The following is a 21,770-nucleotide window of genomic DNA, read 5'->3' on the forward strand; positions in this document are numbered from 1 at the left end:
TAAATTTAGTACTTGTCCAGAGCGATCCTTGTGGGATTCCATTAGAGGTTGGTGAGGAAAATATTAGTTGGGAATATTAACCATCAGGGATTTACCCTTTACTTATTTGCTTTTCAGCATATGACTACAATTCTATCAAGTACTTCGAACCCGAGGAAAATAAGAATATTAAATATACTTATTACTCATCAATTGGTGACAATACTGATGAGAAACCCAATTGAAAATGTGCAGTATGACTTAAACTCCACTTTAAAGTTGTTTTAACCAATTCCACATATCCACAATTATAAGGTTCTGATAATAGACCATTGATTGCACCCCACCAGCCTGAGGCTAATACCCTTCAGCAAAAGGACAACACATTTTGGTGAGTTCCATGCATTTGCAGCTAATACAGACATCTTAGACTTTCATTTCTACAATGGACACCCAGGCCTGGTGTCATACCACCTTCTGGTTAATATTATCCACCCAAAGTTACATTTTAGTAGCCATTTTCACCTAGCCTCTTTTCCCACCTCTTCCAGGGTCTGTCTTATTGTGCTGCATTGTAGGTACATATTACCTACAGCCAAGCTATTTTCCTTCAATGATGTCCTTTCATATCACCCTCATGCTCTCATTAGCCCTTGATGTTGGGTTTTACATGTACGTTTTTTGTGGTGAGATGCTAATACCCATTGATTTGCTTTTGTGGGAACTATAGGGTTAAATGCCTATCCACTCATGTTGGACACTTCTTGCCCCCTCTTCAGAGTGGTGGGTCTCTTGGAGGAATGCAATGCCTCTGCACTGCTGCTTAAATATGAAATGGCATTCAATCTTTTAATAGTGTGCATAGGGCTCAGACTTTGCACTCTCCACTAGCCATTGGCTAGTGATAATTAAATCAGCAAGTAAGAAATGGTGTGCTGTGTGTATTTTATGGCTGACTAGCAGCTTGCAACTTGAAATGTTTCCCTCTGTGCTTTAAGCATCTGACATTCCAAAGAGATTACTTTCAAAAGTTCAGACTTAATACATTGCAGTGTTTTCCGACCACTGCAGGTCAACAAGAGTCTACATATGTGAATGTATGACTGACTATCAATAAATACAACATACAAAACAAAATAGAGTAAATGGGAAAGAACCAAGTATATTTCTAATTAATTTTTATTTAGTTGACTGTTGTATATGCTTCATTGTTGTTTGTATCTGCTGTAAGATCAATAAAAAATAGTGACAAAAAAAAAGAAAGACCAAAGTATCCTCTTTTACCTGCATCTCTGTTACTTACCTTTCGGCGGCTCACTTCTTCCCATCTGTGACTCCCTCCTCCCCCTGCAACGTCAGTTCCCTATTCCCAACGTGGGGCGGAACTGGCACCACAGGGTCCTTTTCTTTTTTTTTTTTTTACACCCCCGCAACCTCCAAATCCCATTTTACCGAACATGGAGAGCGGAGGACACCCCGCTCCCCTCATTCGGTAAAATCGCTTTTGGCATTTTTCGAACATGTTGAATGCGCAGTAAACGTGCATACAGCATTTTCTTGCCGATATTTTCTCGGAATATCCTTTAAATAACTGCACTAATCTGTAATACTAATAATGCATGCTAAATTAAATGGGGTGTCAAGGCTTACAGGAAGCTACCCAGTCTGCGCTAAAGTAATGGATGACCATGAGCACAAACCAATTCACTCTATCAGATATAATGCCAAGCCAACCACTCTGATTAAACTGCTTTTGAAAATAGATGAAGGTTATGTCACTGGAGATCCTTCCACAGGTGATTTGTTTAGGCCCCTCATGTGCCCCAAGTATGACTTATGTTTCCATTTCCTATTGCTCATCTTCTTGCATTGGCACATCGATTCCTTTAACTGGCAATCCATTTATAAGGCATCTTACTCTTAACTTAACTCCCTTGTAGTACAACAGGTGCCTATTGTTTGCTGTGATGCTAATGTACACTATACTACTTTTATCAATCAAGCAATAACACCCTATCCAATGGCCCAGATCGCGTGGTAACGGTCGCTCGGGCTTAACAATGGGCCCCAGTGCTGTTGCCACCCGACCAGACGGGTCTGATTAGTTGCTATTGTTATTTGCACCCTGTTTTTTTTAATCTGGGGTTCTGAGAGCTATTATGTTGTTTGAATGTAGGGGGCCTGCTCTTAGGGCGGCCTGTGCATTCAAACCAAAACCGATCTAAGATGGCCAGCATGGAAATAAAAGGTGGGGCTCCATGCAGAGCCCCTCTTCCATTTTCATGGGGCCCTGGGGAGAGTTAATGAACCAAGTGAGTGGGAGGGTGGGAAGAAGATGCTGGGGCGGATGAGAGCAGCCTCAGGTTGTTCAGAACACAGCTTGGATTGTGGTATTCAGCCTGCAATCTGAGCAGCTTGATTATTAAGTGCTAATTAAGTTTTCTGCCCTAGTTCTGGGTATTATGGAGGCATGCTGATATGGACTCTCTTTCGTCCATTTTCAACAGTTACTAATGTCATTTTTCTAGCTCATCGATCATAACTATAGTTGTGGCCCTCCTACTCCCATAGGCTATACTCCAGATTCAGTTGTATTTGTACTTATTGAAGAACTGGGTGTCAATGTGAAGAGTAATGACTTAAACATTAGGCAATAACAGTGAACAGAGGCAGTCCCGAGGGAAGGTGCCTTTTTGGAGTACATGCTCTGAAGTCTATTGAAACAAGGCCCTCCACTAATTGAGGATCTGCCAACAACACACTAATCATACCACATGCGAGTGGACTTGGATCAGAGTGCCTAGTGGCTGCTACAATGTCCTCCCACACTATCCCACAGCAGGCCTTAATATGGAAAATCCAATGGGTCTCCTTATTATGTATAGAGGCATTGCATGCTCTTATATCTTGAGCAGTTTAAAGAACTTCAACAGAAAGAAAAAAAAAGTATTTTGAGGAGCGTTAAGAAGAAAAGCAACACCGTCCATCGAGTTAGGGCCATTAGATCTATTATTGCCATTGGGCACTGTTCCAAGTGTTTGGCGATGTGCCAAAATCGATCTTCCCTCAGTAACTTTCATTATTATACTCATATTATCCGTAGCAATTGCAAGTACCAGAGCCAGGGACAGGATGTTTTAGATACTCCCTGTGGCCAGGCCCTCATTTGCTCCACTGTTGATCTCAGGGCCCACAACTTGCGTTCTAGATTTAGACTCAAAGAATAGCGGTCCTGCAGTTCCTATAAACGTATATATGATATCTCTTTATTTTTGCACATTTTGTACATGGTAGACAGGAAAGACTTAATGCACCAGCCAGGTTCACCAGGAATAACCATTGAGGCTTCCGCAGATCGGCTAACCTGATAGAGGTTTGAACAGGTATTGGTAGTGACTACAGGAATGCCATTTCACAACCAGAATGGTTTTTAAAAAAAGTGGAACATTTCTGTAAAACTCAAATCTGTCATTTATGAAAACATTGTTTGTGTTCATCAAATTAACTTGAAATCGAACCATAATTGTACATGGCTGTGAATTAACACATGAAGGGTCAAATCAACCCCTTTCATGTATTATACCAGCACTTGCACGCAAATTTGAATAATACTTTGTGAATGAACATGAAATGTGGTTTTGATATTTTCTTGAATTGTTCCTTTAATATCACGATTGAAACTGGTAACTTATGTCACACAGTATTTGGGATTTTTCCCACGGGCGTGACCAGGTATTTCTTTGATTTACTTCAAGGAAGACCCTTTCTTTGATAGGTGTTGGAAACAGGCTTGGCTACATCCACAGTTGTTTCCCATGTTGTGGTGTTTGCTTTTGCCTGCAGATGTGTATCTGCATTTGTATCTGCATTTGTAGATGATATAGAAAGGACCAGCTCAAATCAATTGAATAGTTCAATATCTGCCGCAATTAAATCCTGAAATCCTGAAATGTGGATCCTTGCAAATTCTTAGGGCTGTCCACCAATAATGTCCAGGGCATTGCTTCTGTAGGTGAATCTTGATGGGCCATGAAACGGCACACCCCCCTTCCTGAACCGAAGGGTGAGGCATCCCATATTATTCTAGAGAATCTGTACAGCTCTACTTTGCCGCTCTGCTCCAGAATTGTACTCTTATTATGTCCTTTAAAATCTTCTAGTAATACCTTGTTTTCTAAGGCTAAAGTGTAAGCCTAGGTAAATGAAGTGTTCATAATTGCTGACTTCTTTGGGAGTGGATGAAGGAGGGTCTTCTGTTAACTTTTATTTTACTGATAGTTGCCGGGAACAATTTATTCTGGTGTCTTAATAATGGGCATCAATCAAAAATAAAGTTGCACACCACAAGCCCCCCAAATGTGCCTCCTCCTAAAGAGGGCTTACGAAAAACAGAGCAATTGGTGAAATTGGACATGTTTCTTTTTATGCACTTGATTTTTGTATATTGAATTGTGTTTTATGAACAATAAAATATGTATATTTTTTGATAACCCATGGAGGTCCTCCTAATTATATGGTAAATTGGTGGAGATAAAGGTGTCAGTTGGGTCCAAGTACTGACTCAGTACGTGAAGGAAGGAAGTTGTTATTGTGAGATTTTCTATATTTTGGCCCAGGCGCTGGCACACTATTAGCTTCTTTTTTGTTGCCATGGAGGGTGTGGTTTCTGGTGATGGGTGAACAACATCCAAGGGATGCTGCAAAACAGTGTGACTTTCTGCTACCTTGGCGCTGGTGCGCCACCAGCTCCCTTTTCATTCCACTAGTGACATGGCCTCTGGTATTGAGCGGAAGCCATCCAATAGCTACAACAAAATAGCTACATATAGTTGTTCACAGCAGCTCGATGGCTGGGCACATCCATGGTGGAGAATGCAGCTAGGCTGGCTAAAGGAGCAAGCAGGGTAATGATCATTGAAGGGGTGAGCAGTGCAGAGTTGACTACAGGAAAGACAAGATCAATGGATTGAGCAAGTGGACTAGAGAGAGTTTGGAGAAACATATTTATATGGTCAAGGAAGAGAACAATAGAGTGAATGAGGGAGTGGTCAGAGGGGGAGGGGTTAATTGTGGGAACAGAAGAGGCAGGGTGGAAGATAGGAATATGAAATTGACGGATTGAGATTGTTGCCTTGCATGTGGGTTCTTTATTTTATTGATTTATTTGTGTTTTTATAAAGCGTGCTAAGCCCTGAGACATCAAGGTTAGAAGGTTATTTCTAGTTATTCTAGTAGTGAACTGTCGGCCAAAGTGAGGTCAAGTTGGAGGTGTTGGGCATTAGACATATTGAAGCGGTTGAGATTGTCAATTATCACAGTAAACATAACATTTGAAAGCATTTTGATTGAGAGGTTAAGATCAGAGAGGAAAAGGTGGAGGTTGCCTGGTGGGTGGCAGAGGAGAAGGATACTAGTAAGAGGGGAGGTAGTGAGGAGTTGGACAGAGAAATGCACAAAGGAAGGATGAGTGAAATCAGGGGAAGGGGTGCCAATGATGTGTCCTTGCTAATAATGGGGCCAATACCATTGCCTTATTTGTGGAGATGAGGGAAGTGGGAGAAAGAGGTAAGGTGAGTGTAAAGAGATTTCAAGGGGCAGTGTTGTGGGAGGACACCTATAACTGATATTTTGGGGTGATGGCAATCTTAAAGATTAGTACAAATTACTTTTTTTTGCAGAGGGATTGGATAATCCTGAGAGCCAGTGTGAGGTCATTAGGGGGGCAGAGATAGAGTAGGTAGTTGCTAAAGTAGATAAAAGGAAGCATCTAGGGGAGATAGGGTTGGATGGGTAGGAATGGGGATAGAGGAGGGTATTGTACGTTTTGACCGTATCTAAATGGTCGCACGTACAAAAAGGTCTAAAAATGCTACCACCAAAGGTTCGATTCGAACACCAAAAGTTCGAACCATTGGTGGTAGCATTGCAGGTAAGTGAAAAAAAGACTCAGGGACTGCGGGGGACATGCCCGCAGTCCCCGTTTATTTTCACGGGTGTGCTGCGGAGGAGTCCCACGCAACACCCCGCTCACTATACTTCACAGTATAGTGAGCGGGGGTTGTGGGGGAAACCCCTGCAGCCCCGTAAAAGAAAAAGAAAACAAAAAGAAAAGGACCCTGTGGCGCCGGTTCCCGATCACGGAAGTGAAAGAGAACTGGCACTGCAGGGACTCAGTGTGAAGAAAAAGGTAAGTGGGGTTTGTTTATGTTGGGGGTGCGGATGTGTTGAGGGTGTGGGTGGGGGTGTGTCATGGGTGTGTTGTGGGTGGGGGTGTGGGTATGTACGTGTGTTTGCATGAGAAAGGTACAAACTTTTGGTGGTTTGCACCTTTCTCGTGCGAACTTTCCAGCCGCGGGCAAATCAGCCGCGGTCGATTCACGTAGAACCATAGAGGAGTGATCTGAGTTGTTTTTGGGAGGAGAGTGGAGGATTAAGAGACAGAGCAAGGGGAGCAGGGGGAGTGGATGAAGGGGTCAGCAGAGGCCATGTAAGTGAGAGGTGAAGGAAAGTACAGTAAGGAGGAGGAGCAGGATTGGCTAGTACATGAAAAGCAAGGGGAATAAAGGCAGGTTTTGGAAGGGCCGACAGCATCCTAGACAACCAAACACTGCAAATAAAAAACAACAGTGTCCTGTGCAACCAAGTACTGTACAACGGGGTCCTGGGCAACCAAAAATGCAATTTAAAAGGTACATTTGATGTATGCATTCTTAGCAATCTATAACGATTCATGTGGTAGTTCTGCATGTATGTGAAACTGGATGGAGGGTAAGCAGGGCAGAAGGGATGGCCCCAGGACCTAACAGCACCAAATAGAAGATGCCCTTGTCTCTGCAGTCCTTTGCTGTGAATGCCAGGGAGCAGTGGGAATCCTCTGGACTAGGAGTTACTGCACGGCAAGTGGGCTGGAGGGGCCAAATAGGGAGTTGCCTGGCTTCAAAATGGCTGCTCAGCTGGACAAAGGCCAAGTAAAATGGTGGTCCAAAAGTAGGGATCATTCGCCAGCTGAGCACAATCTACACCAAGGAGCAAGAGGTTAATTCTATGGCAAGACAGGAGGCTCATACTATGCAACCACAGCAGCAAAGAAAAAACTTTTACAAACAAAAAAGTTGTAAAAAACAGACCTAAATAGAGTTCAATGTCAATGTAAGGGGGGCTCCCCATTCCATCATGGAGGACGGGTCTTGCCCTGCCGGAGACCAATGAGCAGGGACCCTCCCTTATATAAGTCCTTTACTCCAAATCCAACTCCTCTTTCTTTGCTGCTGACACCACAGCTAAGTCACTCCTTTCAGTTGTGTCTTGCATGTTAGTCAGTAGTAGTCCTTAATAGTATATTAAAGCCTTAATTTATATAAATATAAATGTATTTTGTAAATATATTTAGGTTACCTTTATTATGCAAGGGAAGTTTTACTGATTGGGTACATTGTATCTGAGAGGCCGCGTGCGGCCGTTGCTTTATTTATATGTGTCTTTTTGTTAGTATGTGTTCTCGCATTGGGCTTATAAGTTTGGCTGCTGCCACCTGCAAGTTGATATTCGTTACAATGGTAACAAACGTTTATGTCGTTTTTTTAAATGATTATAGAATGTGAAGTACGCTCGCGGTTGTAAACCTCTGGGTTTTTAGAGCATAATAAGTTAAAACCTGTGCACGCCAGTCGAGCTAAAACTTCCGCTTCAGACTCGGCACGCACAAGTTTCATTTCCTTTCATTTTGAGCCTCTTGATTTATGAGGCGGTTGTCCTTGTGGACCCATTCGCGCCGGGCAGAAAAGAAGCTGTTAAGCTTCAGGCTGGTGCGCACATGTTTCATTTTCTTTCATTTTGAGCCTCTTGTTTTATGAGGCGGTTGTCCTTGTGGACCCATTGTGCGCCAGGCATGAAAGAAGCTGCTAAGCTTCAGGCCGGCGTGCACGAGTTTCATTTTCTTTCGTTCCTCCTTGTTTGTTTATTTTGGGAAAACGCCTGGGGTTTCCAGGTATTATAGAGGACTTGCCTGCCCTATTCTAGTTCCGTCACACACTGGTCTGACAGAAGCTGCTAAAGCTTCAGACCCAGAGCGCACGGACTTCTGTGTTTATTTTGGAACACCTCAGTGTAAAGAGATGCCTGGGAATACCAGGTGCTGTAGCCTAGTGGGCTTGCCTGCCCTTTATGATCCCGCACAAGCTCTGTGTTTTCTGTTCAGTGCATAGGGTAGTAAAAGCTTCTGTTTCACTCCAAAAGCTGGATAGCTCAATGATGAAGCTGCATGTTTCTCATGCAGAAGGACCTGGGTTTGGTTCCCGTTATATCCAGTACATATTTTCTTTACATATACATTTTTGAGTATATATTTTAATTCCATTTTTTGTAAACAATGAGGATTTTTAACATTTATTTGACAATAGCCTGCCCACTCAAGGGCCTGATGCGTTGCCATTCTACAGCTTTCTTTAAGTGCTGCATATGGCATAGATGATTACCTTCACTGTAGGTGTTCCATAAACATGCTCGGTGGCAGGCTTTGCCTGTGTTTTACTGCGAGGAAGCCCCTTGTGTACTGCTGGTTACCACACCCTGCTAGGGTGAGCAGTTTGACGTGCACTTGCTCAGTGTATTCCACCCTTAAAGTCGGCAGCTTTAGTCACCTGCTCGTTGGCAGGTTTTGCCTGTGTTCTAGTGTGAGTTGGCCCCTTGTGTACTGCTGGTTCCACACCCTGCTAGGGTGAGCAGTGGAGATACACTTGCTCAGTGTACTCTTTTGCTAAGCAATATATTTAAGCACTGCCTGGAACACATTTATGTTTTCAGGATTGTCAGTAGCCCGGATAGCTCAGTAAGCATCAACTTCTATAAGGGACCGGGGTTTGACCCTGTGGGGGCGTAACCCCACTTCCTTGGGCATTTTATATTATTTTATTTATTTATTCATTAAGTACTTTAAAGAAAAGAGTGTGTGGAGGTGGTTGTAGACAGACCCATGTGGGGAGTTGCACCTTTCTCTCTAGCCATCACTCAGGTCTTAACCTTCGTCTTTTAGTTAAATTCCGTCACCCTTTACATTAGTTAGTTTCAGGACAACTCAGTCCGTTTCCTTAGGCATTTCTATCCCCAATAACAATTGCTCCACTCAGTACCCATGTTGATTAAGTTGCAGAATTTTCTCTCGACATGAGGAAGAGAAAAATTACACTTTATGTCCCTATTGAGGGCTGCAGGGCTTGATTTTCTTTTTATAGGGTGTCGTGTTTCCCTTACTATTTGTCCCATTATGACATAAATTATACAATTAAGACTATTGGTGGGGACAAGGTCAGCTCAAGGGTAACTGTTCAGTTTTATTGCAAGGCAGGGTTGGGCAACCATGTTCTGATTTGGACGGAGTGTTTGGAAACACTTACTGGTATCAGAGGGACAGATTACCAAATGATAACTTTCTGGTGCCCGCCCCATGGTTTTCCTTCCAATGCTTGGCACGGTTTCCGCTAATCGTCTAGCAGTGTGTTACAATTTCTCCTATGCTCGAGGAGTACAAGCAGCGTTCTGTACCAGCAAGAGAGTTGTTTAGTTTCTTTCATTATATATTTTCCTACAGTGCATCAAATAGAGTGCTGGCTTTCAAATCTGTGCAGAGCCTACTGATGCAGGTTCCTAATTTTGGAAGGGTCTAAATCAGTCTTTCATCCTGCTGAGATCAATAAGTGAACACCTCACACCACACATCGTTGGTAGTAATGATGAGCAACACTCGTATACCTGAGGGTTGGTAGCACTATATAAGTGCTATTTTGCTATGGACAATGTGCTTAATTTTTCCTTCCCCTGATCCCCAGAGAGGCCAGTCAGCCTTACATGCATACGGAGGCTCAGGCCTCAGTGTTTGAAGGGACAGTGGTCCCAGTATTCTTTCACAACCTTTCATTTTCGGGGCACAATAATTATCCCAAAGTCCTTTCCGCCTCTTTCTCCTTCCCGTCACCCTTGCGGGGGGATTACATCATAATGTTACACCTCTTGGAGTAACACCTGATGGTTTCCGTTTTTCCTTTTACAGGAGTTCTGGCTCATGACCAGTGCAGACTCGCACTGAGCATTTCCCTCCCGTCAGTTTACTTTCCTTTGCGCTACTTCCTGGTATTTCACTAAGTTAAGCGGAGCCCCCTTCCACTGTCAGGGGGTTGGTTAGAAGTGTAAGAGTGTATTTATTTTTACGGGTGTAAAGCGGGGCTTTAATGTGGTCCTCAGGGTAGCCTTCTTCTGTGTTGCAAGGTTTTTCCTTAGATAGGTGGAGGAGGTTTTATCTCCTCCTTTGGGAAGGCACAATATCCCTCGGTGGGATAGAGGGGTCTGGGAGTGCTACTCATCTTCCATCCAAGTCATTACAGCCCTCTATTACAGAGCGTTCCAACGTCTCTACATTAACCATCTCAGAAGGTTTCTGTCAGTGCGATTGCCAGAGGGCTGGGATATATTTAGTTAATGTCTTGGTTCTCCTAGTCACCTGCATGGCAGGTAGACCTTTTTGGGTTTTCACGGGAGATTGTTCTGCAATAAGGTGCCAGCACAGGGTGCTGGGGGTTTCAAGATTCTTCAGAAAGGCTAAGATAGAGGTTAGTCCTCTTTAGGTGAGCAACTTCATTTTAACGGTTTAGTGTTCAGTTTCTTTACAGTTAGAGTCTTTACTAAGACTATGGAATTTAGTGGGTCCTCCTTCGATTAGTTCATGATCCGCTAGGGGATTTGTCAACCATGGGGGAGGGAATAAGTTCCAAGCACCTGGCACATCTACAAGAGGGTTCAGGTATCACTATAATGGTAGCGTTTGGATGTAAGATATGTTTTTCTCCTTGCCGAGTTTGGTCTCTTAAGTGTCAGGTTTTTGTAAATATCTTCCCTTTGTCATGGTAGCAGAGTCCTTCTTCTAGAGCTCAAGAGGTCTGAGGGTCTCCGTCTTGGCGGTTTGGCAGGTTCAACTCTTCCTGGTGTTTCAATGATTTTTTCGGGAACATCTTTTTGTCATCAGGGTTCCCTGGTTGGCTCTTTTTCTTAGTCTAGATGTTATTTAGCACTAGCTGCTGGGTTTCAGGTGGGACCCTCTCTTCCATTCTGCTTCTGCCTCCAGAAGACATACCTTTCTTAGTATACACATATGGCTGGGGACAATTGTGTATTAAGTCTATGGCTTTTCAGCTCTGCTCAAGATAGGTTGTCCTATTACATGTTAATAAAATGTCCTTTTACCCCCATTTGACCTTTTATGAAGATTGGCCTTTCCCACTTGGTTCCCCAGTGTGGTTATGTGACATTTCCTGTTTCCAATACGATATCTACCTTTAATGCATGGGATGGAACCTACAAAGCTTTCACCCCTAAGGGGTATTTTTCTTTATCTCCAGGAGAGCTAAGTGTTTATCTTCTTTCGTTTACTATCTAGGTTCCCAAAGATGGTATGAATGTAAGTGTTTTAAATGTTTGATTGGACAACAGAGGAGTTTTTTACTCCTATGGTTTTTTTCCTAACCTATTAGTATAGGAAGTCTTTGTTCAGTGTTCCCCTCCCTCTTTTTAACCAGTTGGTTTTGGTGGCCTGTGAGGAACGCTGGAATTGGCACATCTTCCCAGTTTGTTTTCTTGCAATGAATTCGACTATGCCTTATAAAACAGTTATTCAGGCAGCCTAGCCTTGGGCAATACTCTTGCGTTCAGCTGATTGATCAAATGAAAACATTTAAAACACGTTCTTCACCTATTATTTTTATTGTTTTGTCAATATTGTATTGATCATGTTGTACTAATGGGATGCAAGGGCTTCAAACTTGCATAATATGAGTCTCCTGTCTTGCCATAGAATGACTAATCCCCCACACTAGCGTGAGAAGGGGGTTTAGATTCTATTAAAGACAAGGAGGTGAGTATTATCCCACCCACCAACCCTTGATATGATATGATATGGCAGTTATGACACGCATATACACAGGTGTTTCAAGAAAGAACATTCTTTGGTTTGTTGTTCTTCCCATCCACCCACCCTTCTTTGCTTGTTGTTCTTACAGCTACGAGCTGAGGTTTTGCTCAGGAATGGGGTTCACAGTTACAAGATGTGGAGAGCATGTGCTATGAGAGCTTCGCTGGATTTGTCTTCATCATTTAAAATCTGATCTGTGCAAGTGGACGTCTAATTCAAGACAGCTACAGAAAGAGTAGTTGGGTTTGGAGTAAAAGACTTATAAGGGAAGGTCCCTGCTCATTGGTCTCTGGCAGGGCATGACCTGTCCTCCATGATGGACTGGGGAGCCCCCCATACATTGACAATGAACTCTATTTAGTTCTGCTTTTTACAACTTTTTTGTTTGTAAAAGTTTTGTCTTTGCTGCCGTGGTTTCAGAGTAAAGATTGTAATGCATAATACTCGCCTCCTTGTCTTTAATGGAATCCAACTCCCCTTCTCACGCTAGTGTGGGGGATTAGTCATTCTGCTTCCTGTTCGCTTCAATAGAGCAATGAAGGGCTCCTTCACATGGACAAGGTGGTCAAGAAAACTGATCTACAGTCCTTCAATCACAAAGGCTGGAAGAAACAATCCATGAGCTGCTTGGTTTCAAAATGGCCACCCGGCTGAAGAAATGCTATTCACAAAGAAGGTCCAAAAGCAAGAATCTTTCTTCAGTCGAGCTCAAGCATCACGAGGGAGCAAGCAAGGATTGTTTTTGCTAACTGCTGGCTTAACGGACAATAAGGGTCTCTCTTCTTCACAGGGATATGTTGGTAAAATTAAAGGGACCATGTTGGATAATAACAACATGTAACATGGAATCAGTTGTGGTGCATACAGGCATGCATAAACAGTTAAAATCATCTCTTACTCATGACGTCCCCTCCTCTACCTCGTAAACTCATAACTGGCTCTGATGTGGCTGCTCGGCTGACTTGTGGAGTGCAGGCACTACGAAGCAGAGACAAGCACGAGGGGCAAGGTGTGAAAGCCTTATAGCACGTCCCACTTCATTTGGTTGGGCTGCGCCAGAATCACCAGCGTCAGCCTTTTTTCCCCATATGGATTTGTCTTCTAATTTGACCCCTGGCTGCTGTGTGTGTAGTGTAGCTCAGACTGCAATAGTGCAATGTTCTTTTAAGCAGCAGCCCTCTGCCAGCCACTGGGGCAGACCTGTGCCCTATCCTACTTGCTACTGTAGGAGCAGGCTCCTGCAAGCAGTGCCTTTGACCACTGTCTCCCGTCTGCACAACCACATTTTCACTTTCCAAAAACAACCCTAATATGTCAACACCACTTTACGCATCATGATCCATAACATGAATTAGAATTACACCTCGAACACCAGCTAACAGAATGTTTCGCTCAAACATTAAATCATTAGCGTACACCTTGCGCGCTTTGAGGCCCATGGGCGAGTAGCACTTTATAAAAAACTATAAATAAATAAATAAATAACTAAGTTAACATTGTAGGATAAAAGGTTGGTTATGCCTATTGAGGAGGAGTGTGATTTCGTTCTTTGAAGTCATTTTAATGTTCCCAACTTCCTTGGGGGAGGAGGTAATCTTCATTCCAGATATCGTATGCACTTTTAAAGGAGCAGGGGTGTCGGATGTGGCCTCAATCTTTAACCCCAGGGCCATTTATTCCTTTTTGCTCTCTGATGGTGGATCTGAATATATTGAAACCCGGCTCTTTTGCCACTCGCTGCGTTTAGTTTGACCGCTTCCCTCAGGATCAGTTCCCTGGTTTTACAGTTAGTGGAGCTCACCAAAACATGCCTCGCATAGTTAGGCTCGCTGTGTTCTTCCTACTTTGAAGGATGCTTCAGTCTCATTCTCCCAGTTTCAGACAAGGTTCAATGATACCCTCCACATGTCTGCACCTAATTGAACTGGTCCTCCCGTTGCTTCCATATTCCCTTTAAACTGATGTTTTTTTTGTTTGACCTTGCATTTAAGTTGCATTGGGCCTCATTACGACCCTGGCGGAAAGTTACCGCCAGGGCCGTGACTTTACCGCCATGGTGCTAACTACGTTAACGCCATGGCGGTAAGGGGATTTACCGCCCCATTCCGACCTTGGCGGGGCGGTAAATCCCCAATCCCCATTTACCCTTCCCCATTCCCATTTTTGCCCCATAGGGCATAATGGGAGTGGGGAAGGCGTTAATTACGCCACCGTAAATTACGGTGGCGTAATTAACACCAAGTTCCCTTACCGCCATGGTTTTTTACACCCGCTAAAAGCAGGTGTAAAAACCGCCATGGCGGAAAGGGAACTCGTGATTGGCGGTAAGGGGTCGGCGCAGCTAACGATGGCGCTAACCCCTTACCGCCTTTTGCCCACAGTGTTTCAGCATCAGCTCAATCCCCTGTGTATGTGCTGTCCTTTATTTCCTATCAATGAAGCTTCAGAGCTCAATGCCCAGGATACTCGGCACAGAGAAATGTTGCTTTGTCCTTTAGAAAATCTCTCCAAATCTGGCTCTTTACTAGACCACAAAATACAAACTAGCATAGCACCCTCTACAGGCCGAACCACCTGCAGCCTTCAACCTGTAGCCACCACTGGCTGGGACTCCACCAGAGCCTGTCAAATGAACCAACATGGCCATGCAACTCCCAAAGGAGAGCCCCCTTTAATTTCACCAACATAACAGCCTGCAACAATCCAAAGACGGATGGATCCACAGAGTACCGATTTATTTATTTATTGTTTGCTTGTTAGGAGCTTATACAATAAGAACATACTGTTTCAAATCACCCACAGGGCAGGGAGGGAGCAAAGGTGGGAAATACATTACAACACAATATTTAAGAGCAGAGGGGGGGGGATGAACCTACTATGCCTTTTGACTATTCAGAACGTGCAAGTGCAGAAGAGGGAAGAGGGGGTAAGTGCTGGGGAGTCTGAGCTGTGGAAGAGCCATAGACGAAGTGCTAGGAATGTTAAGTGCTAGTTAGACTGGGCCATGGGAGGTGTAAGCGTAAGCCTCCGGAGCGGAGCGTGTGCAGATGCAAAGTGCTGTGGATAGTCAGGAGCTGGGAAGAATTGGTGTGGGAGGTCAAGGCCCCAGGGATGCATAAGGGTCAAGGACACCGATTCAACAACTCTAGGATTAGCAGAGGAGAGAAGGAGGGAAGGAGGAGGAAATGAGGAAATACTTATGGAGCTTCCGGAATTGTAGAAGATCCTGCTCAAGGCGCAGGGGGAGGAGAGGCTGTTCCAAATGAGTGAGCCTGCAGAGGAAAGTGGGCGACCACCTGCCCTCTGTTTAGCAAAACGCTTTACACACAAAGGGTTGGTGCCAGAGGATTGACGTGGTCTGGAAGGAGAGTATTTAGTGAGATAAAGTTGAAGATAGTATGGTTCCTGTGCCCAGACAGCCGTGTGCATGATGCAGAGGGATTTGAATTAAATCCGTACAGCAACTGGGAGCCAGTGAAGACTTTGTAGTGCAGGCGAGATGTGGTCCCTGGGCTTAAAGCCAAGGATAAGTCTCGCTGCCCTATTCTGGATAAGATGTAGGGGTCGCAGAGTGAAAGAAGGGTGATTCAGGAGGAGGCTATTGCAATAGTCAAGCCTAGATAGAACCAGGGCTCAGGTAACATTGAGCTTCTAGGGGAAAGTGAGAAAAGGTAAGATTCCTTTGAGAAGGAAGAGCTGATAGTTGGACTTCTTGGCAATGTCCTGAGTGCGAGGGGGGAAGGAGAGAGAAGAGTCAAAGATTACTCCAAGTTTTCTGGTTTCAGTTGAAGGCGCAAGGGGAGAGCCTAAGGAGGAAGGCCAGAGTGAGGGGAAGGAGCAATGGGAAGGATCTCAGGTTTACAGGCAATCTTGCAAACTATGCCAATAGAGAGACAAGACCCATTCAGGATAGCCTCACCAACACCTCGAATAAGGCTTCCGGTGGAAACACTCTACTGAAACTGCTTCCACCCAGGCATTCAACTTTCCAACCCCTGCTCACCACTCTCACCTATGCTCATACTAATTGACCACTCTTCGGATTTTAATACTGTGTACCACCCGTCCCTCCTCCAACCTCTCCTTCCTGGGTTCAAGGAAGCTCTACTTAACTAAGCGGCTTCCTATCTCTCCAGTCACTCCTTTTCTATCTCCTAGACCACTCGCACCTTATCCCTCACATCTCCCTCAGGGGGAGTCCTCCAAGTCTCAGAATTCGGTCCGGTCCACTTTACTCTATAAACCTCCTCAGCAGGCACACGCCTCTCACCTTTTGGCTTTCACTACCACCTCTTCACAAATGATACCCAAATCTTTTTTTCCTTCCCGTCCTTCACCACTGTTTCTTTGGATCGTATCACCAGCTGGCCTGCAGCCCTCCACCGCTGGGTGGCCCTGCACTGCCTAATGCTTAACTCCTACAACACAGAAGTTACGTATCCCACTACCTCCAATGCCAAACCACTCGCCCAACCCCTATCTCCTTCCCAATCAACCTCCTCACTTCATCTCCCAAGGCTCGCATGCCCGCAGTGCCAAGATGCCTTTTGGTGTGTGATTGTATTTTAGAAAACTACCATATACAATAAAGTACAATACAGTGCAATCTGGGAGTCCTTTTTAGCAGTGACTCAAGTGACTCCAACAATTCATAATGGCTACGGCTGTGGCTGGACACCCAAGATATACTTACTCAAATAAGGACAAACTGCCCTCACCTTCCCACCTTTCAGGCAAAACCATCATCTCTTCCCTCGCCCCCAGCAAGTTGGACTACTTGTCAAGCATATTCGTTGAGCTCCACATCTTCTTCTAGTATCCTCTAAACAAAGTTCCTAACTTTGCCTTTCACACCCTCTTCAACCTGTCGAGATTCTCCCCACCTCACTACATCGCACCGTGCGTCTGTGGTTGTCCATCTACAACCACTGACTATGCAAGTTCCTGCTATTCGTCTTTGAATTTATTATCCAGAATCTTGCCCCCACTATCTCACTAACGACCTTCCTTCTGTACCCACTCACCCGCTATGATCATCCTCGCTCCTCCGCCTCTCCATACCCCACCCTGTGCACCACCTAACACTTTCCACATCATCACTGCTAGTCCCTCTCCACTGCAGTTCCCTCCCCACTGGCATCAGAGATGTCCCAAACAAGGAAATACTCAAGCCCCGATTTAGGCCCTGGTTCATGGAATTATTTGCGTGTAAAACGGGGATTTGTGTGCCATTCTGTCCGCAAATCCCGGTTTGATGAATGGGAATTTGCGGGCAGCATGGGCTCTGCACACCACTCCCTGCACAGACCACTAGCAGACCCTTGCCACACTTGCCTGCACCATTATAAATATGCAACACACTCCATGCTCAGGCTGTTGGTCTTATTGTGTACTGTATATTGGTATGTTCTTGCTTCGTCCCAAGTGTTTATTCCACTTCACCCTCCATTATCATCGGGTTACTTCAATAATAATTCACTGAGCCTATTTTAGTGGCATCGTATTCAAGGCCGCCTCTGGTGTTTTTTTCTGTAGTGCCTCCGATCTATGTAATTTCTGTTAGAGGTGACATCTTGATTGCTCAATACATACAAATGTAAAAAAAGATATCATAAAACTAATCCCAGAACTATAACTCCCCCTCATCGCAATGGATAACAACGCAACTTCTCTACTGCTTCTCTCTGGCCCTCAAATTCCAATGGTAGGACTTGTATTTATTTATTTAATTTATATTGTGCTAGCGACAAGGCCCAGATGTATGAGATCGCTAGAACAGGACAGACAACATGTCAGCAGGGTCATAGGCCAGGAAGAACATGTCCATGAGGGGGGTTATTCGAATAAGAAGGTCTTCAATTTATTTTGCTAAGTAAAGTGCCACAAACCACCTGCCCATTTTGCCCCTCACCGACACACCTTTCAATCTACTAGCACTCTTATGCTACATCTGTAGATCTCAACACACGCGTCATCTTTATGCCTGCTGGCACCAAACGACCAGAGAAACCTCTGTGGAGCTGTTGCGAGCTCTTTGCATGGCCCGCTGAGACTTCAGCTCTATCACGTACTGCACCCCGCCAGTGGCCCTCCCATGGGTCCTTTGATGCCACCTAATAGATCTTGGGTTTCCCCTCTGGACAAAAGATGTATCTAAATTTCAATGCCAAAAACTACGTAGAACCATGCCAATGCCCAGGACTCCGGCCTGCACACTTCAACGTGCCTCTTTCTCAAACCCACTAACCACCCACTATTTGTTTTAGGGCAACACCATACACCACAAGAGCACTGAAAATGTGGCCTGTTGGGTCTTGTGAGTGCCCATCAAGTTTTCTTTGTGCTACCTGTTTGCTCCCCCCGGCCAAATTGGAAACACCACTGCTGTCTGGTGACATTCTATTGTAAGCATGCTTGTCACAAAACCCTAGAAAGGGCCGCTTTTTTACCCAGAGAGGTAATAGCCCTTTTGTCTGTTGAATCAGAGCGGGTCACTGGGATGGCCCTCGCAGCATTTCAAAGCCTACTCCAAAGTGAATGCCTTCAAGACATAAAGCAAGGCTTTACACCTAACAATGCACGTGGGAATGTGCTTTCTTTGCTTGCTTGACATGAAAGCAAAGTGGGCACTATGTGTGTGGGACTGCACAAGCATGTTACTTGTGTCATGCCTTACAAGATGCACGCTACTGTGAACAAATGACTACAAGAATTATGACGTGCGTTTTGAAAGCAGACCAAACTGTAAAGCAGTATAGTAACATGTTTTTTCATGTGTGCCATGAAATTATCTGCCACTCCTGGCTTTCAGACTCACAGCATGTTAAATTATGATACTTTTAGGCCCGCCTATATAATGTGAAAAATGATAAATATGCAGAAATGCAAAATGACAAGTCATGTTATTTAACTATGCTTATGAACTGCTCCGGCCTACATGGTTGCTGCAACTCTGATACCTTGATCACTTCATCACTAGCCAATGTTTTGCCCTAGAAGAATCGGTTATAGTTATTCTGTGTACATAGAAGAATTGTGAAGGCTTGCCAATGTATCACACTTACAAGAACTGTGAAGGTTAGCCAGTTTACTGCCCTGAGAAGATGGTGAAGTTTAGCCCTAGTAGAATCTTGAAGGTTAGCCATCATATTGCTCTAAGAAGAATTGTGAACATTACACTGTTTTTCACTTAGAAGAATCTGTTATGTTAGCCTATGTACTGCACCTAGAAGAACTGTGAAGGTTGGCCGATGTACTGCACTTGGAAGATGGGGAAAGTTAGTCTATGTATAACACTTTATAGCATTGCGATGGCAAGCCTCAATTTTGTTCTTAGAAGATTTGTGAAGGTTACCCAGTGTTTTGCACTTATAAGAATCGTTTATGTTTAGCCTATGTACTGCACATATAAGAATTGTGAAGGCTTGCCATTCTATCGCAGTTAGAAGAACAGTGAAGGTTAGCCCATGTACTGCACTTAGAAGATGGTGAAGGTTAGTCAATGTACTGCCCTAGAAGAATCTTGAAGGTTACCCCACATTGTACACTCAGAAGAATTGTGAAGGTCAGCCCACGTACTGCACTTAGAAGATGGTGAAGGTTAGCCAATGTATTGCCCTAGAAGAATCGTGTAGGTTACCCCACATGGTCAACTCAGAAGTATTGTGAAGGTTAGCCCCGTACTGAATATCGTAGAATGTAGCCGTCGAATTGTAATCCAAGTGAAGGCATAATGTAGCCTTTTTTGTTAATATAGGTGGATATAAAATGTAGCCATTGTATGGGTGGTGTGGGCCTTTATGTGAGTGGGGCAATGGGCGGGGCACGTGGGTGGAGTCTTGCTTGGATGTGGGCGGGGCATCGAGTAACGCAAATCGCTGGGTTTTTCCTGTTTCAAATGTAGGCAGGTTTGGCTGTAATGCTGGTCATTGGGTCCTGAAGAGCACTGTGTTATTGCTGTTAGCACCCCACAGAAACAACCGACGCGCAAGGCTTGATATAATAGAGGGAAGCACAGGCCAGGGCAAGGTTGTGACCCTTGGGTGCTGTTTGTGAAAAAAGACAAGCTTGCTGTGCCAGTGAAAGCCACGCTTCAGAGCGGAACCCCTATTTCATGTCCATGCCATGGGAGTCAAGGTGCCGGAGGGGGGTCAGGGGGCAGATCATTGACTTGAGTAGGTGTGTGGGGAGGATTCGGGCAGCACAGAAGGGATGGTGGCATTTGGGGCAGGCAGAGAAAAGGGGCATTGGAAGATGAGGGGCCCGCAGATGTTTCGAAAACAGGCTTGCATATATGAATATAGCCTGCGTTCGTAGGAATCTGATTGGCTGGTGTGAATTCCATGGGTACTGATGCCACGTTCAGTGTCTCGCTAATCGCTTCCATTTTAGTGAGTTCAGATCAGTCCCTGGGCCCCACCAATACATCTGTGAAGCTGGCACCCATGGGTCGGCCTCTGCGTGGCTTCCTCTGCCGTGTAACTTGTGTCCTCACAGTGAAGCTGCTGGCCAGTGATGAGGCGCACTGACAGAGCTGTGCATGGGCTCTTCGGATGAGCTCTAATGGTTCAGCGGCTGAGAACCCATGCACAGCTTCAGGCACAGCTGCAGATCAAAGCAGAGGTCCATTGCCCGTGATTAACGCCTGATCTCTCTGTTTTCAATGCTGGTAAAAACACATAATTGAAGCTGTTTCTGGAGAGTGATTCATGGGGCGATCTTTAAAGACCGTTCTGCTATTGGTCTCATTAATTCTTTGATCTAAGTATTGATTGTTACAGCACTAATTGTGTGCAGGTGTTGTACTGCAAATTACAAATTCCAAACAACAGTTCAGTCATTCGAGATCAATTGTGGGTGAAACAATTACCAACAGCTATAAAATGCCCCCTCGTGTAGCAGTGGCTGTGGGGCTCTGTGGGAAGAACCACAGTGTTGACCACAAATGGCCCCTGGCCGCATCCCATATTCAGAAGTGGCACAATTGCAATAACCCCTCACCTCCTCAACTACTGGAAGTGCACATGGATGCAGGATGCTGCAGGTCAACCGTGCAGTGCTCTGACCAACCCCTCAGGCGGGGCAGATACTGCAATAGCACTTCAGATGGGGCATGAGGATCAAGGTGCAGTGGCAGAGATATGAGTGTCTGCACTGCAATAGCACTTCAGATGGGGCATGAGGATCAAGGTGCAGTGGCAGAGATGCCGGTGTCTGCACGGCAGTAGCACTTCAGATGGTACATGAGGATCAAGGTGCAGTGGCAGAGATGCCGGTACCAGCACGGCAATAGCACTTCACATGGGACATGAGGATCAAGGTGCAGTGTAAGAGATGCCAGTGTCTGCACTGCAATAGCACTTCACATGGGACATGAGGATCGAGGTGCAGTGCTAGAGATGCCGGTGTCTGCACTGCAATAGCTCTTCAGATGGGACATGAGGTTTAAGGTGCAGTGGCAGAGATGCGGGTGTCTGCACTGCAATAGCACTTCAGATGGAACATGAGGATTAAGGTGCAGTGGAAGCGATGCAGGTGTCTGCACTGCATTAGCAGTGGCAGAGATGCAGGTGTCTGCACTGCAATAGCACTTCAGATGGGACATGAGGATCAAGGTGCAGTGACAGAGATGCAGTGGCTTCACTGCAATAGCACTTCAGGTGGGACATGAGGATCAAGGTGCAGTGGCAGAGATGCAGATGTCTACACGGCAATAGTACTTCAGATGAAACATGAGGATCAAGGTGCAGTGTCAGAGATGCCAGTGTCTGCACTGCAATAGCACTTCAGATGGGAGATGCAGATCAAGGTGCAGTGGCAGAGATGCAGGTATCTG

Source organism: Ambystoma mexicanum, chromosome 13 (assembly GCF_040938575.1).
Source record: "Ambystoma mexicanum isolate Mex_15411 chromosome 13, UKY_AmexF1_1, whole genome shotgun sequence".
Taxonomy (NCBI): Eukaryota; Metazoa; Chordata; class Amphibia; order Caudata; family Ambystomatidae; genus Ambystoma; species Ambystoma mexicanum.